Raw genomic sequence first — 18,687 nt, forward strand, 5'->3', positions numbered from 1 at the left:
CGCCTTTTCCTCCTCCTGATTAACACTTTCCAACGCTGCCCTCGCTCGCTCGCTTGCTCGCTCGCGCGCTGCTGCTGCTGCTGCTGCTGCTACCCGCCCCCCCCCCCGCTCGCAACTTGCGCTGCTGGCCGCTGCCTGCGCAGGTCACAGCTCCGCCGGTTCGAGTCCGGAGGGAGGGCAGTCCTCTTGCATCCCTAAGACCAGCAAACGCGCTCTTTAAAAACCAGGCGCCACATTTCTATAGCTCTTTAGATTATCTTCCAAGTTCTTCAGAACCGTCGTCGTAGTAGCTACCCCCCTACAACAACCCTGGAAGGTAGGTCGATTACCTGCTGATGGAGGTAGGGGAGGTGGGGGAGGGGGAAGAGAGAAAGCACCGAGGCTTCTTATCAAACACTAGTTGGGGGTTGAGATGAGATCTGAATCCCGGGCTTCCTAGATCACTGCCCACTCTCTTAGCAACTATGCTATAACTGCTCATTGGGTCATTTCTGCAGCACTTTCATTGTCCAAAGCTATTTCTGACCCATTTCCAGCTTAGCATTATTTGGGACCCATTTCCACAGGGAGCCACGACTGGGAAAGATGCTCAGACCCTGTGCCCCTAGCAACCAAGAAGCTGACAACAATATCAAAATTTGTGAAAACCATTTAGCCTTATAGTGCAATCCCATGCAAATCTATTAGGTCAGTTCTACTGAGTTCAATAGGATTTAAATGCAATTTAGTAAATGCCCACTGAATTGCAACCTTGCAACATAGGCCTAGGTATCTTTACTCAGAAGTAAGCCTCACTGTGTTCAGTGGTGCTTACTCCTAGATATGTGTGCCTAGGATTGCAGATTTATAGTGGGATTCTCTATGCTGTCTACTCAGAAGCAAGTCCCACTGAGTTAATGCGATTTACTTCCAGGTATATTAGCACAGGGATGCGGGTGGCGCTGTGGGTTAAACCACAGAGCCTAGGACTTGCCAATCAGAAGGTTGGCGGTTTGAATCCCTGCGACGGGGTGAGCTCCCGTTGCTCCGTCCCTGCTCCTGCCAACCTAGCAGTTTGAAAGCACGTCAAAGTGCAAGTAGATAAATAGGTACCGCTCTGGCGGGAAGGTAAACAGCGTTTCCGTGTGCTGCTCTGGTTTGTCAGAAGCGGCTTAGTCATGCTGGCCACATGACCCGGAAGCTGTACCCCGGCTCCCTTGGCCAATAAAGTGAGATGAGCGCTGCAACCCCAGAGTCAGTCACGACTGGACCTAATGGTCAGGGGTCCCTTTACCTTTACCTTTATATTAGCACAGGACTGCACCCTTAATCTTATTCCAACCCTCCGAGCACTGTCCAGATTTTATTTACTTCCTTTCCTCCTAATGGGCAGTTAGGTTGGGCCATACAACCCATATCACCCAGTCTGAAGTTGTCAAAGTCCCTTCTCCTGGCACACCAGGTGGATGTAGAATCTGCAATTTTAAATCTATCCAGAAGGAATATTTCATTCAGGGTCCAGATCCCACTTACATGGGAAGTTCCTCAGCTTTGGAAGGAACAGGCAGAAAGCTGATTAGACCCAGAAAAGCCTATGCTGAGGAGCAGAAAGAGGGAACACTAAAAACAGATCCACAGGGGCAGGAGGAGGCCTGGAAATAAAGACCTTATATCTAATGCCTTTATATCGTGGGAGGAAGATAAGAAATTACCCCTGGGATCTGAATGCTGTTCTTTATTTGTGCTTGGGCGGTTCACGCGGTTGAAATATAGGTTCCCAACCTGAAACACACTGCGGTCCAGTTGATGCATTCTGTAGAATTAAATGGCAAAGCTCTTCCTGGCCTGTATCACTGCAAAGGAAACTCCATCTTAGGAAGAAAGAACCTCCTTCCAGATTCAAAACAAGCAGACGAGGGAGAAGAATGAAGCCTAGGAGTCTTCCTCAAGCGCACTCCCCACTGCTGCCTTTGAAAATTGCAATGCTTAACAAAGTAGTTCAATCCAAAGGGAACGAAAGCTTTGCCCACGTGATTCTGCCTGCTGAAACTATAAACAGGAGTGAAGTATGTGCTGGCCAGCTAATAACAGTTCCCTGATTTTAAGGGGTTTGCCATAATCAAGGCCATGATTGCCAAAGCCACCTATCAGGGCTGAATTCAACAGAAAGCAAGGCAGCTACAAGCCAAATGACCTTGTGAATGGCTACCTCTGAATTAATGGCCCAGCTTAACTTTACAGTGATACTTCGGGTTAAGTACTTAATTCATTCCGGAGGTCCGTACTTAACCTGAAACTGTTCTTAACCTGAAGCACCACTTTAGCTAATGGGGACTCCTGCTGCTGCCACGCCGCTGGAGCACAATTTCTGTTCTCATCCTGAAGCAAAGTTCTTTTTTTTTTTTAATAATTTTTATTGATTTCCAAATTTTTAACATACACAAAAACAACATAAAAACAAACACAAAAAGTCATATTTTCTTTACCTTATTTCCATAGACCTCTTTTCCCGGACTTCCCCATACCTTCCCCTTTTTGCATCCTTAATTTTAAACAATTGTTCAGCAACCCTTTTTAGCCAATTAAATATAAGTTCATTCTCCTTTTCAATTCCACCCTAAAATCAAACACAATTTACCGCTGCAATTCTACGTCTTCCTTTCCCTCAGCATTTTAGCACTCCTCAGTTTTATAATAATTCTTGAGATACGTCTTAAACTTCTTCCAATCTTCTTCCACAGTCTCTTTCTCTTGGTCGCGGATTCTGCCGGTCATTTCTGCCAGTCCCATAAAATCCCTGAAGCAAAGTTCTTAACCTGAAGCACTATTTCTGGGTTAGCGGAGTGTGTAACCTGAAGCATATGTAACCTGAAGCGTATGTAACCCGAGGTACCACTGTGCTTGAAGGGAGCACTACTTATTTCAATCACACTCACTTTTGAGAATTCCCAAAGACCGGTCTTTTGCAAGAGGCTCTTGAAGCAAAAACCACAGAGAGTCTTGTAGCACCTTCAAGACTAACACATTGATTATGGGATAAGCTTTCATGGAATCCGGCCCATTTCCCACCCCGCTGGATATATGCACCTGCAACTCAGGATAACACTTTGTGCATATGACGAAGTGGACTGCACTCCACAAAAGCTTATGCCATAATGAATTTACTTTTAAATAAATCGGCTTAGAACGGCCGCCTTTATTGTGGAATTGAGCCTTCGTATCGCTGTAATCCCTGCAACCTGCTAAAGTCTTTAAAGCTGTTGCTGGTGTATATTTCTGAGTAGAAGGGCAAACAACTTTTTACAGGCTGATCCGAAAAACATTTACTTGGAAATAAGCTCTCTGGCCTTCTGCAAACCTTACTTCCAAGGATCAAGTTGCTTTGCCTTTCTTGTTGTCTGTTACATTTAAAGATGGAGGAGCAAGAGTCAGGGATATCAGTTGTTTGGACTGGTGATATTCAGAGTTGTGAACTCACTCAAAGGCCTATTACAGTCAGAAGTGTGGACTGGAACTTTTCAGAAGGAAAAAAAGTAGTTACAGTTTGTATCATTGCACATTATGGTATAGGAAATATGAAAAAAACCACCTTTATATTTATATAGCACTTTAAGATTTCCAAAGTGCTTCACGGACAAAATCTCTGTAATCCTTACAAAGAATCCTTTCATGTAGGCCAGTAGAATTACAGTATTTCCATATTGCAACATGGGTGAGACTTCTCTCCCTTTTCTGCTTGAAGAATGAAGGAGCAGACACTTCATATTTTGAAACTTTAATTCCTGTTCCTGAACTCCGACTTGACATTCTGCAGACTGTATTCTAGCACTGACACTGGAGTTTAATCACCATCTGCCCACAAGTAAGGCAAACCTCCAAGTTTTGTGCTAAATCAAATCCAGGAGTTTCACTGTGAAATCTGAAGATAAAATGTTAGAAATTCAGAATCAGAAACTTAAACAAGAATCCCAAATGAAAAATTCACACGGTTTACAAAGTTGTATCGTGACAAAAAAGGCTAGCTCTGTTAGCTCATCTATCTTCCTATTTTAAACACAGAAGCCTTGTAACTCATACAAAATGTGTGTGATGGGGAGGGGAAGAAGGAGGACAGTTCAAGAACAAAAATATCTAGCCCTCAAATAGTGCAATTGCTTAAACAGAAGGAGTGAAGTTGAGCTTGTTTAGGGCATGAGGAGTAAGTGAGTAAGCCAATCTTCATCACCCTTGCACCCTCCAGATGATTTAGACTACAACTCCCAGCAGCTGCACATCTGGAGTGCTTTCAGGATGGCGAAGGCTGAAATAAGTCATCAAATTTCCATTGCATCTATTTGAGTTCCCTTGTGGTTTTGGTACACTGCTTCTTGCTCATCTCCAAATAGCAACACTGAGCCTAATGTACAAGGACCTGCAATGGGGGACATTTCTTTTTCCTCACGCTGAATTCATGACGTGATGTTGCAAGGACTGAAATACATTAGAAAGCCCTTCAGGGCTTTCAGAGTGAAAGGAAAGTTATTAATTTGAATTATGGCAGTGCATATATTTAAATATTAACTATTTACCTGGCACTGACCTGCATTCATCCAAACCTGCAGTTGTACAGAACTGGTGCAGAGCTTTTAAAAATGGGAAGAGGGAAACACAGAGGATCGCCTGTTCTGGCCACTTTCCCACTGAGACTAGAGCTCCCTTTCTTTAATGCAGCCATTCGAAAGATTTTGAGATGGAAATTCAGCATATAGATCCTTCAGCTTCAGAAAGTTTTGGGCTGTGGTTTTTGAACAGGAAATGCCAGTTCACACACATGGAATATATCTTAGATTAGAAGCAACCACGTGTGAGAAAAAGCTCGTGGCTTCTTACCTCACTGCAGAGAGAGCCAGTGTGGCGTAGTGGTTAAGAGCGGTGGACTCGTAATCTGGTGAACCGGGTTCGCATCTCTGCTCCTCCACCTGCAGCTGCTGGGTGACCTTGGGCCAGTCACACTTCTCTGAAGTCTCTCAGCCTCACTTACCTCACAGAGTGTTTGTTGTGGGGAGGAAGGGAAAGGAGGTTGTGAGCTGCTTTGAGACTCCTTAGGGTAGTGATAAAGCGGGATATCAAATCCAAACTCTTCAAAGCAACATGGCGAGGGGGCAGTTTGGAGCAGAGAAATGACGGGGAAAATGGGTGTTTAATTTGTGAAACCTCAAGCAGGGAGGAGTAGCTTGGAAAGCAGCAACACAGGAAGCCAGGGCAGGATTAGAACCTGAATCGATGCTCTTTGTTTTATATTGCCACCTCTTGATGCTTGATTTTTCTCAAAGAACTGCCTGCCAAGGTCTATTAGTTATTGCATTTACTTTATATTCCGCCTTTCTCTCCCAGTGAGAAAAGGGCACCTAACCCTTTCCCCTAATCTCTCATTGTTCTTTGGACAAGAAATATGATGCTCAGGGCCTGAAACGGTTGGAATTTGTATTCCAGAATAATTTATATATCCTTCGTGGGAGCCCTGCAGATGTTTTGAAGGGGTGGTGTACGTATTTGAACAAACATGGTAGAAGTGCTGTCAACCACATTATAGTGTCATTGTCCACCTTTGTGAACACCTGTGAAGTGTTAGAAAGAATAGAAAGAGACCACTTTCCAGTACAGTGGTACCTCAAGTTAAGAACTTAATTCGTTCTGAAGGTCCGATCTTAACCTGAAACTGTTCTTAACCTTTAGCTAATGGGGCCTCCCACTGCCGCCGCACTGCTGGAGCACGATTTCTGTTCTCATCCTGAAGCAAAGTTCTTAACCCAAGGTACTATTTCTGGGTTAGCGGAGTCTGTAACCTGAAGCGTCTGTAACCTGAGGTATCCCTATATCAGTCTCCACAGGTCCTCTAATATAATGCAGAATGTGAGCTTGGAAAGTATGAAATGGTCTCACAGACTGAGCAGTGATATTCAAGAAACACTATATAGTAATCATCTGATGATCTTGTGTCAACTTTTTATGAGCAGATATCCAAATCTTGCTGATGTCTTCCAGTAAATTGTCACAGAACTCAGGCCCTGTTCCATAACTTCCACAATTATAAACTACACACAATCAGTACACCTAAGCTGGTTTGACAGTCAGTGCAAAGAGGCCCAGAAAGTTCTGGCTAAGACAATTAGGGATTCCTGTAAGATGAATTCATGGAAAACTTGATTAAATATAGGTTGACACTGCAGAAAAACAAGAAAGCTGAATATATGAAACCCCAGTGGCAAGAATTGGGACTAGCAGTAATGGAACAGAGAGAAGACAAATTCTGGGAACTGGTGACCTGGGGTATTAATTCAGAGAGATCATCACAGGAAGACTCAGTTCTTGCCTCTGAGTGGGTTAAATGTTTCTCCAAAATAATTGGTGGTCAATCTGGGCAATCACATGTACCAGCAGTTTGTAAGGATTTCTCAAACCTACCTGAATGGCAACCAGTCTCCCTATTGTTTTCTAAAGAAAGCTCTGTGTTGAATCTGGAATTAGTCATACATAGAGTAAACCCGCTAAAGTCTGTAGGAATTAAGATAGTCCTCAAGACTGACAATCCCAATTGATTTCAATGGGTCTACTCTAAGGCTGTACAGTGGTACCTCGGTTTAAGTACTTAATTCGTTCCGGAGGTCTGTTCTTAAGCTGAAAAAGTTCTTAACCTGAAGCACCACTTTAGCTAATGGGGCCTCCTGCTGCCGCTGTGCCACCGCAGCATGATTTCTGTTCTCATCCTGAAGCAAAGTTCTTAACCAGAGGTACTATTTCTGGGTTAGCGGAGTCTGTAACCTGAAGAGTATGTAACCTGAAGCGTATGTAACCCGAGGTACCACTGTATACACATTGTATCTTTACAGCACATTCAAAACACGTTCTTTACCTCAGATAATTCTGGGCACTATAGTTCACCCCCCCCCCCAAGTTACAATTCCCAGCAGCCCTTAACAATCGGCAGTGCCCATAACTCATTGAAGGGAAAGAACGTGCTTTAAAGGTTTAGTGTGTACACAGCCTTAGTAATTCTGGGTGAATTACTTTGTTTGGAATGTAACCAGTCATATAAATGAATGAAACTCATTTATCCAAGTGTAGATCCTTACGTAGCCATAAGATGGTGGGAACTGAACCTGGGATATTAGGCGCACAAGCCATGTGCTCTTCAACTGAGTGATGCGGTTCATATGGAACTGTGAGGCTGTAGCTTATCCACTGCAACAAGAACTTGAGAAATCAATCCATGGAGTCAATGGGATCTCCTCTCAGTATGGCTAAGTATGGATCCATCCTAGTTGCATAGCCTGATGAAAGAAACACACACCACCACCTCTGCCTTAGCCAGAAGCCCACAGCCATCTGTATACTTATTCCTGAATAAACATACATATGGTCAGGCTGCAAAGCATTCATTCATTAAAACTGATGTTTTAATGTATTTTTAATCTTTTGTTGGAAGTCACCGAGAGTGGCTGGGGAAACCCAGCCTGATGGGCGGGGTATAAATAATGAATTGTTGTTGTTGTTGTTGTTATTATTATTATTAAGTTTTAAGTAGGACCGTTGCAAACACCCTCTTGCTTCTGAATCCAGTGTGAGGCAGGCCATTCTAGGGTGAATTAACACGACGCCTAGTCAACAGAGTAGAGCAGTTGTGTATTATTGAGGAGGTCACTCAGAAATTGAGCCTTGTTGCGGGGATAACATGGGCATGACAAGTTCACAAGTGTCCCTAAGGTAAAGGACCCCTGGAAAGTTAAGTCCGTCAAAGGCAACTATGGGGTTGCGGCACCTATCTCGCTTTCAGGCCAAGGGAGCTGGCGTTTGCCCACAGACAGCTTTCCGGGTCATGTGACCAGCATGACTAAACCGCTTCTGGCACAACGGGACACTGTGACGGCAGCCAGAGCGCATGGAAACGCCATTTATTTTCCCACACTGGCTTGCTTTTGAACTGCTAGGTTGGCAGAAGCTGGGACAGAGCAATGGGAGCTCACCCCATCGTGGGGATTCGAACTGCTGACCTTCTGATCGGCAAACCCAAGAGCCTCAGTGGTTTAGACCACAGCGCTACCTGCATTCAGCCATTACACAGAAACAAACCCAGGTTTGGTGGATGCAGCCAATGAAGAGCTCACAGATAGCTGGATGTGCTGGGATATCATGCAAGTTTCCAAACACGTTGCTGCATTTACACTGTACATTTTTAGGCAGTGACTTAACACATCTTAGGTGACATAAAACAGTCTATTCTCCATAAGGGTTCACCACTGGCTTGACCCGAGTTCATTATCTTTAAATGGGGTTGATAGCATGTGAGAGTTAACAAGGTAGTGACAATTATGCTATTATACAACAATTAACGCAACATTTACATTTTCCTGTTAGGAACTGCTTGAACAAAACTGTCTGCTAATGATTTAAATTAGCATTTTAAAAAGACTTCTACTGAACACTCACAACTATCATTGCTGCAGAATAACATATATATATATTTCACTGATTATAAATACAGAGAGAGAGAGATGGGGAGAGGGAGAGAGAGAGAGAGAGAGAGAGAGAGAGAGAGAGAGAAATGAGGGAAGCACAATTTACTGTAACAAACATTTGTTATTCAAATGTTTCTGACATGGAGTCTAATTGTGTTTGCATATCACTGTCATGTAAATAATATCACTGAACCTCAGCCTAAAATGGTGCTAGGATTCTGGAAAAAAAAGATACATAAAGAGAATGAGACAATTTTGCTTGGCTTGACAAGTCTTTCACATTACCCATATATGTTTTAAGTTAAACCAAAATATAGCCAGGGGCAGACAGGAGTTTCAGCAGTGACCACTGTAATACTGAGTATTTTTAATTACTGTAACAATAAATCACAGAGGAATGTCCTCCAGGAGTGAAATAATTTTCTTTTTTTTAAAAAGAAAAGCCCAACATCTTGGAATATTTCTGAAATTCAATTAATTGAAGGCACCAGATAAAAGGTACAAGTTCTTAATGGTTGTAAAGGAACCCTAAGGGATGGAAGCGAGCTCTCAGCTCAACTTCAAAGTGTGACAGAAATACTTACAGTATTACTTTAAAAAGTATTCAGATCAATGAATCAGTTAAAATTACTTATACATTTAAGAGCCTTTTCATTTTCTCTTTTTGAGCTGGAGAGGCAGAAGTGCTCTCATTTCCTGTGATACAAAAAAAAAAAAAAAGTCTGTTGAAACCTGTAAAAGAAATTGTAATTAAAGCCAGCCTTCAGTCAAAAATTGATATTATGGATTTCCAGTTGACACATGATAAAGAGGCCAGGGAAACATAAAAGTGGCTTGATGAGACCTACATTTGCAGACATTATACTCACATTTCACAGGGTTGTGTAAATACATATTTCCTGAACCATTTGAGGTGCACCCAGTGTTGGCTTTTCCACTGACATGAGAGCTTCCACTCACCAACGACCATATTGTACCATTCCCCCAACCCACCATCATGATGTATAATTTCACAAAATGTTTCTATTTTGCTTAATGTATGTAGGGTTTGGTGTCAGCGTTGCTTGTGCTGTTCATTTGTGTTCCTTTGGTAGTGAGAGAGGTTGGGGTTGGCCTAGGGTGTGGTTGTTTGTTTGTGACTGGCTGTGGTGATCTTTGTTTTCATGTGTGAGTGGGTGTTTTGGATCAGGTTAGCCATATTGATTTGTATGCTGTTGGTGGATTATTGTCATTGGGCTTGTTGGGCTGTGTATGTGATAAAGGGGAGCCATACTGGGGTAAAGGCGTCTTCTTCTGTTTGTCCCTGTGTCAGTTTCAGTTGATTGGTTAATTTTTCTAGTAGGGCTGTTTCCCATACGATTTGGTACCATTGGTCCATGCTTAAAGAGTAGAGTTCTTGACTTATGAAGGTTGATGGGCTGCTTTGGGGAGGTACGGGGCTGGCCTAAGACATTTTTCTGTCTGCTGTGAAGGAGAAGATGGTGTTCCTCCCCAGAAGTAGATTCTGTCTTCAGTGCCAGGGATGGGGCAGTGTCCTCTACTGTGCTTAAGGGCAGCAGAGAAAACAGGACAAGTTTCATGGCACACATAACTCTTATGTGGGAGATGGTTTGAGGATTCAATATATACATTAAAATTTAAACCTCCCATTCCGTGTGTGTGGGAGAAATTCCAAAAAGTAAGCAGACTGTGAAGCCCTTATAGGTTTTGCAGCTTACAAAAACTTAGGAATTGGGCAGTTATACCCTTTCCCATCCCTTTTATTTGTGGTCTATTGACCTTCCTGTCTTCACCCCAATTGCAGAGAATGAACCACACTTTTTAGTAAGGTAAACAAAAATGTTTACTTACCTTTCAATGCAGGCAGCAAATACAAGACAGGTAAGATAAACTTCTTAGGTACAAAATAAAAAAGTTGGCTTCAGTATAGGCTGTGGGTCACCCCCCCTCCCCCCCAAAAAAGGCTGTGTGTGTTTGGAGCTCCCAGACACATGTCTGATTAGTTTGGAAGCATGGTACAGAGAGAGTCTCCTCAAAGGCAGGAGGAAGCATAAAAGGTTTGTTACAGAATTCCCACCCAGAGTAGCCAGGGGAAGTAAGCACACAGAGGGTCCTCTCTAGGAAGTTTAAGAACTCTCTGTGTGCTAGCCCTGTTCTTGTCTAGCAAAACATGCATTTGTGTTTTGGCTACAAACCCTACAGCTCTAACCTCCAGCTCCTTAGCACAGCTCCCTGCCTTCCTGGTTGCTGCCACCTGAGGCAGCTGCTCTACTCTGCATAATGGTAGGGCCAGTCCTGGGGACACTATTATCCTGGAACAAGGAGGTATTTAGGGACACGGGGAACCGCCTTATACCAAGTCACATGATTGCTCCATTTATTGTCAAGACTGAGCTGGCTGTGCCCCTGTCCCCAAGTCAGTCTAATTGAAAAAGTGCTCATTTGCTTGCCCAGTCCCAGAACTTGGGCTGCTCGCTTCACAAATAGCTGGGCCCATCCTACTCTTCAAATAGAAGATACAGGGTGTGTGATGCTTGTTGAATTAATGCCCCAGTTTGGGCTTAGCCACATATCTCATTACACATGATGTAACCTGACACATGTAGCACTCTGATTTATGCATTTAAGCCTTTGGTGGAAACAATGTCAAGAGTTCCTACTATCCTTTGCCCTGCTGTGAAAGCCAGGACAGGTACTGTATAATAAGACCACATGATATGTGTATATGTGCATGCCAACCTTTTAACGCTCGTGGGCACATTTAGACTTTTGAGTGAGTTCTGTGGGTGCCACGCTTCTTGCCACATCTCTGTTGGCTCCTCTGGACCCTCATCCCACCAGGACAAAAAGGGAAATTGAACACATGCAGGTGTTTCACTTTTCAAGGGATCTGGGTAAAAGTTGGATCCAGTGGAATTAATCTGAGCCTTGAAAAGCACATAGAGCTGAAACAGGAAGTGGCAAGGAGCGCCGCTCTTCCAACTTCCTCCTTGTAGTTTTCAAGGGAGAAAAAGGTAACCACCCTGTGCCCAAATGAATGTTGTTGTTGGTGGTAGTTCAGAACCTGTGTTGGCACCAGAAGCCTGAGAGAGCACTTTGTGACCTCTGGATACAGTCTCATAGCAGTGTCCCTGGTATGTAGGTTTTCATGTGAAATAGCAATTAAAAAAACAACCCTCTCCTGCAGCTTGAAGTGGCAAAATTTCACTGGTTCAACTATTAACATTACAATAAATTATGAAAATGAATTGATTGCTTCATGGCATCATATTCCAACAGCCAGTAACAGAGAACAAGGCTTAATTCTTTATGACTGAATACTCCATATAAATGGCTGAGTCCTCATTTGCAACCAGAAGTTCTATGGTCCAGAAACAAGTTTGCTGTCACCTGTTGTTTGCAGGAACTTGGTGTAAAAGAAGAGAGTGGGATGGAAGGAATTGCAACTTGTTGTCAGGAGGATAAGTTATGAACCCCTGCTCAGAAGTGCATGCATCCCAGAGAACTCCTTTGAACTAAAAGTTATTATGACACATTTTTGATAACTCTGTGGACTACCCCCCCCACCTACTGTGCTGGCAAAGGGGAGCGCTGTGGGTCACTGAGCAATGAGAAAATTCACAGTGGATTACAATCACAAAGTCAATTGTGCTAAGGTGTCTTATGATGGTTTATTCTCCAGAAACCAGAATAACAATAAGAAAGAAAGTTGATTCCCAACAGACAGTCGAACAGAGCAACGAAAGTTCGTGACAGTGACCTATAAAATATATGGATCACCATCTTGCAAAACAATTTCCTGTATGGAATTGTAATGCAATGTGTATACAAGATGATAAGAATGTGCTCACAATCAAAATATAATGCAAGCCCTGCAATCGTTTCAGTTTGTAATGCTGTCCAACTTAAAACCTGCTTTTAGGCTGATGGTAATGCAAGTTGTTGACGATGCTACAAAGAGCTAGTGTCTAAGAGACAGAGCTGCCTTATTATGATTATTATTACCTCCTTCAACAGCACTTCCAGTCTAGAAGCTAACCATCTCCTCAGTGAGAAGCTAATCTAGTTCTTCATTTCAGCTGATGCCCTACCCAAGAGGATTCGGTGGGGAAAAGAAATGGTCGCCAAACAAAAATATCAACAATTCATGCCCTTTGGAAAGTTGAAAAGTCATACTTTGCCAATATGAATGAAAGGAGGACATACAAGTCCTTTCAAAACACCAGAAGATATTAGCCATTAATGGTGAAATTCTCTTGGTCTGAAGTCATAACTTTCTGGAGGGGTCCAGCATTGTGTAAGCAACTCAAATTTTAACACATCTGATGGAGGATTTGCTTTCATTACATAGTTCCCTTTATCCACCTCTTCCTGTTGTTCGAGTTGTACAGTACGGGTAGCTTTCTCAGTATTTTCAGTTGGGATGTTCTCATGCCCTGCCCCTGTCTGTACCTGGATCTTTTCTGTCTCTTTTGCATTTACTTTTGGTTTCTGTTCTGAGTCATAAGCACCCCACCTGCCCCTCAAAAAGCAGAGCTGAGTTCAGCAGCACTCTGAAACTCCACCCCATCATAGAAAGGCACCAGTGCTCCTTTGTTTATATGATCATTGCATTTCCTAGGTTTTCGAAGCTTGTAACATTTGCAGAAGCAACATCATTAGATCAGAACAAGCTGCATTCATCAGAGCTGCCTGCTGCCCCAGGGAGGTGCAGAAAAGCTGAGTTGGGCAGCTAATATCAATAGGAATAGTCTTAGAGATGACTCTAAACCTCTTGTTAGAATAAAAAACTGTAGAGTTGGAAGGGACCAGGAGGGTTGTCTATTCCAACCGGGGGCAATGCAGGAATCTTTTGCCCACCACAGGGCTCAAACCCACAGCCCTGAGATTTAAGAGTCTCATGCTCTACCAACTGAGCTATCTAGCATTGCTTCATGACATTACAGTCCTGGGTGTGTGTATCTGCGTGCATGAAAAGAAATACACTTCAGATTCCAAGGGGAGCAAGTTCCCCTGCCCCCACAGACAGACACCTATGGCTCCAGGACCATTTGCCAGCTCTTTGAGGGGTCACATGCCAGGGTGCATGCGCCAAAAAGTGTCTGGTGTCACCCCACACTCTTCCATGCTCACACATAGGCACTCAGCTCCCCCTTATGAGCTGATCGGTGCAGATCTGCAAAGGAAGGGGGTTCACTGCCCCCTCACTGCTCTTCAGGTGATTAATCAAATGGCTGTTTGTGTGTGTTTGGAGGGGGGGTGGAAATAGTTGCTTGAATCGGGCACGTCAAGTCCCCAGGCCAAGGGTTAAATACCCTTTACAAACCCCTTTCAGAGCGAAATGTGCCTCCATTTTTTTTAGAAGGGTGTCTGCTATCAGAATTTTGGGCAACGTTGCTGTAGATAGCTACTGGAGACATCAGAAAGGCTTGTTTGTCTTTAATATTGCATATTTCTCACTAAAATTGGCTTTCGTTCCACACATAGACTCCCCTTCTCCCATTTTTTTTTTAATTCAGAAACCTATGACAAGACAAACAATCAAATAGATATCATTAACATCAGATTTCCCATGCTCTATTAATAACATTGTAATCCATATTAGCTATAAAAAACCTGTTCCATATTAATTCTTTGCTATTGCACCAACACCTGCATATTTTCACAATGGTCACGATCCATCTCTGTCTTATTCAGCTAATGTTGATTTTATAAATTGCAACACAGGATCACAGCTGTTTAATATTCTTTTGTAATTCTTAGCAGTTCTTAACACTGCACTTGGTTTATTTAATTTGTTCCCATAGTTTACACAGTAATCTTTTTCTATCACGACTCCAGCTGCTTTTCCACGTTGTAGCAAAAGCTATTCTGGCTGCTACTGAAAAAAATATCTAACTGTCTTCTCCATGCAACACCCCCCCCCAATTGCTTAACAACCCTCAATGGATTCTAAGCAGTCTTATTATATGCAGGATCTTACCCTTTGAGCATTGTTGCTGTGGTGGTTATTGTTAGGGGAGGGGAGGGAATCCCACTCATCATATTAGCATAAAGTGAGACATCTGTTTGTAGTGTTTGAAGGAGGAGCGATATTTGAATTGCAGAATTACTCTTGGAGTGGTGTAATTTGTTCCTACGCAAACTTCCTTTTTTCCATCCTTTTTTTGTTTTTGTTTTTAAAAGAAATCTACTGACTTTAGGAATCGTGGGTTTGCATATGGTGGATAGATAGGGCTCAACTGGAGATTAATTTGGGGGAATGATAGTGATTCTTGTCTCCAAAGGGTAAGGGATATACAGTGGTACCTCGGGTTACAGACGCTTCAGGTTACAGACTCCGCTAACCCGGAAGTAGTACCTTGGGTTAAGAACTTTGCTTCAGGATGAGAACAGAAATTTTGCAGCGGCGGCAGCAGGAGGCCCCATTAGCTAAAGTGGTACCTCAGGTTAAGAACAGTTTCAGGTAAAGAACGGACCTTCAGAATGAATTAAGTTCTTAACCCGAGGTACCACTATATTACGGGATGCGGGTGGCGCTGTGGGTAAAACCTCAGCGCCTAGGACTTGCCAATCGCATGGTCGGCGGTTCGAATCCCCGTGGCGGGGTGAGCTCCCGTCGTTCGGTCCCAGCTCCAGCCCACCTAGCAGTTCGAAAGCACCCCTAAGTGCAAGTAGATAAATAGGGACCGCTTTCTAGTGGGAAGGTAAACGGCGTTTCCGTGTGCTGCGCTTGTGCTGGCTCGCCAGAGCAGCTTCGTCACGCTGGCCACGTGACCCGGAAGTGTCTCCGGACAGCGCTGGCCCCCGGCAAGATGGGCGCGCAACCCCAGAGTCGGACACGACTGGCCCGTACGGGCAGGGGTACCTTTACCTTTACCACTATATTAATAATCAGGTGGGAGGAGAAAAGGATGGAAGAATGAATTACCAGGATGCAGTTTCCCTTCTGGAAAAGAGTTACACCTGCAGGTAAAGTCATATCCCCAATGCCAGCCAACTTTTATTGTAAGGTTCCTATTGAGGCAGCACGATGGATAACTTCATTATACAACTTATGATGCCTTTATTTCTTTGTCTTGTACCCTTTCTGATTCTGTTTAATCACTTAGCGCTGGTAATTTATTTGGTATTATATGGAAAACTAGGTTTTTAGCCCACCCAGGCCAAAAAAATTTGTATCTACCTGTGAAGAGAGCGTGTTTTCTGCTCCCAAGTCCTACAATTTGGAGTTCCATTCTGGGTTCCATATAACTTCTGAAAATTCTTTGGACGGCAGCTTAGAGCATCTGAGAAGTTAAATATATTTATTCCCTCCACTGTGCTCTGCTTTGCATGCGTTAATATTGAAACGCTACCTGTCACCAGCTTCTCCTGTCACGTCTCCCTGTTGACTTCTCTGGCATTCAACACAGCTTCCTGGGGCCTCGACTAACCCGAGTTATTTTCTCATCTTGAATTTTGCCACCTCTTTGCCACCCTTCTCCCAAGACCAGTAACACATATTTCTGCATATTTTTATCTAATCTCTTAAATGACCTTGATGCAAAAGCTGGCATTATTTTTTTTAAATAAGAAAATTGCTGGCCAGGTTTTTCAGTTATTTTGCTCTGACGTAGCTTTTTGTTGTAGTTTGTGTGTTTTAAATTTATGCTGTTTCTATATTTTCTTTGTTATATGTATTCTGCTGCTAGGTGCCTTAAGGACTTTGTGAAGCCACATTGGGTGGGGTATGAATAATAATTTAAAAATATCAACAACCTTTTTTTATTATAAAAAAGCTAACACTACTATAATAATAGCGGCAAAGGTGTCTTCACACCTTGCAATCTGCGGTGGTGCTAAACACTCAAATCAAAAGGTCAGTCACCCATAAACCACACATTAAGGTTCTGTCTGCACTATCTATTCAAAGCAGTATTATACCACATTAAACAGTCCTGCTTCCCCCCAAAGCATCCTGGGGACTGTAGTTTGTTAAAGGTGTTGGAGAGCTGTTAGGATCTTTAGTGCCCACACAGAGCTACAATTCCCATCATCATCATCATCATTTTTAATTTGTATACCGTCTTTCTATCTTACAATACTCAAGGCAGTTCACAAGCTGAAGAAACAAAAAATGTACATCTTATAACAATCTAATGCAATACAAAAATGTGATAATAAAACATAACTTTAAAATAGGCAACCTACATCAAAAAGTAACATTCAACAATCATTAGAATGTTATTAAATTATAATAACATATAAAAGTTAAACAGAAATCCACTCAACAGTTACAATACAGTGGTGCCTCGCAAGAGGAAATTAATCTATTCCATGAGTCTCTTCGTCTAGCGGTTTTTTCGTCTTGCGAAGCAAGCCCATTGACGGCTTAGCGGATTAGCGCTATTAGCGGCTTTTAGCGGCTTTTAGCGGCTTATCGGATAAGCAGATAAGCGGCTTAGCGGCTTAGAAAAAGGGGGGAAAAAGGAAAAAAAACCCGCAGGAACTCACAAGACATTTTCGTCTTGCGAAGCAAGCCCATAGGAAATTTGTTTTGCGAAGCACCTCCAAAACGGAAAAGCCTTTCGTCTAGCGGGTTTTCCGTCTTGCGAGGCAATCATCTTGCGGGGCACCACTGTAAATAATTTCTAAACTATAATCAATAAAGGGACGCGGGTGGCGCTGTGGTCTAAACCACAGAGCCTAGGGCTTGCCGATCAGAAGGTTGGTGGTTTGAATCGCTGCGATGGGGTGAGCTCCCGTTGCTCTGTCCCAGCTCCTGCCAACCTAGCAGTTCGAATACATGTCAAAGTGCAAGTAGATAAATAGGTACAGCTCCGGTGGGAAGGTAAACAGCATTTCCGTGTGCTTCTCTGGTTCGCCAGAAGCCACTTAGTCATGCTGGCCACATGATCCGGAAGCTGTATGCTGGCTCCCTCGGCCAATAAAGCGAGATGAGCACCGCAACCCCAGAGTCGGTTACGACTGGACCTACTGGTCAGGGTTCCCTTTACCTTTATAATCAATAAAACAATGGCAAGCCACAGTACATAAAATAATACAACACAAATTGAGAAGCAGAGCAAGGCAGGTGGAAGGAGGCCTTGCTTGATGGAGTCTCTCCCCTGAGAATGTGAATTGTAGACTCATAGGGGTCTACAATTCTTCTTGCTGCTAGCAACCAGCAGCTAGTCCCTATGAACTGAAAGGATCAGAATGGGAATAGGGGTGTGTGGTAGGGGACATTTTGTGCTTGTGGTGTTACATATGAGCATATGCAGTTGCCCATTTCAGGCAATGCCTGACCACAACTCCATCTAGACCAATCCTGTCTAATCTGACAGGCAGTGTGGCTCTCTAAACCCAGCTACATACAAGCTTCTTTAGTTAGAGATGCAAACAGGGCTGGACTTTGGTAACAGAGCACACTGAGCATGGAGAAAATATGGCGCCCCCTCCCAAATATTTCTTATTTTCACAATAATTCCTTTGGACACAGTTGCTTTTATAATGGGCCATCTCAGTAGCGTATGTAAATACATTTTTTGTGTGAAAATAACATGCAAAAGCAATTGCCTTAGGGAAAGATGCTGTGCAAAAATGTGTTTTGTTAAGGGAATTGCGTACAAAATGGGTGTGTATCAGGAGCAACCAGCACTAAAAGGGTGATGAATTTTCAAGAGGATGTTGCTTTGAAAAATAGTCTCAAACAGATATGGAAACGTAGAAACCGGAATGGACCCAGGAGTGAACTTTGGTAATATGGCACGCTAAGGTAGGACAAAATTTGCCCCCCCATATTTATTATTCTTGGGCTCCATGATCACTGCAGATAGTGACAGCAGTCACGAAATTAAAAGACGCCTGCTTCTTCGGAGAAAAGCAATGACAAACCTAGACAGCATCTTAAAAAGCAGAGACATCACCTTGCCAACAAAGGTCCGTATAGTTAAAGCTATGGTTTCCCCAGTAGTGATGTATGGAAGTGAGAGCTGGACCATAAAGAAGACTGATCACTGAAGAATTGATGCTTTTGAATTCTGGTGCTGGAGGAGACTCTTGAGAATCCCATGGACTGCAAGAAAATCAAACCTCTCCATTCTGAAGGAAATAAGCCCTGAGTGCTCACTGGAAGGACAGATCCTGAAGCTGAGGCTCCAATACTTTGGCCACCTCATGAGAAGAGAAGACTCCCTGGAAAAGACCCTGATGTTGGGAAAGATTGAGG

General features: G+C 43.2%; 1 long non-coding RNA gene across 1 annotated transcript in view; it reads left to right on the forward strand.

The window, feature by feature from the left end:
- Positions 1–119: 119 nt before the first annotated feature.
- The window catches only part of LOC307220268, a 32,941-nt gene continuing 14,373 nt past the window's right edge, over positions 120–18,687 (forward strand). Inside the window, exon 1 of the long non-coding RNA XR_013840801.1 lies at positions 120–316. This is a non-coding gene — a long non-coding RNA (uncharacterized lncRNA). The remainder of the gene's footprint in view (positions 317–18,687) is intronic.

This window comes from Podarcis cretensis, assembly GCF_951804945.1.
Source record: "Podarcis cretensis genome assembly, chromosome: 7".
NCBI classification, from domain to species: Eukaryota; Metazoa; Chordata; class Lepidosauria; order Squamata; family Lacertidae; genus Podarcis; species Podarcis cretensis.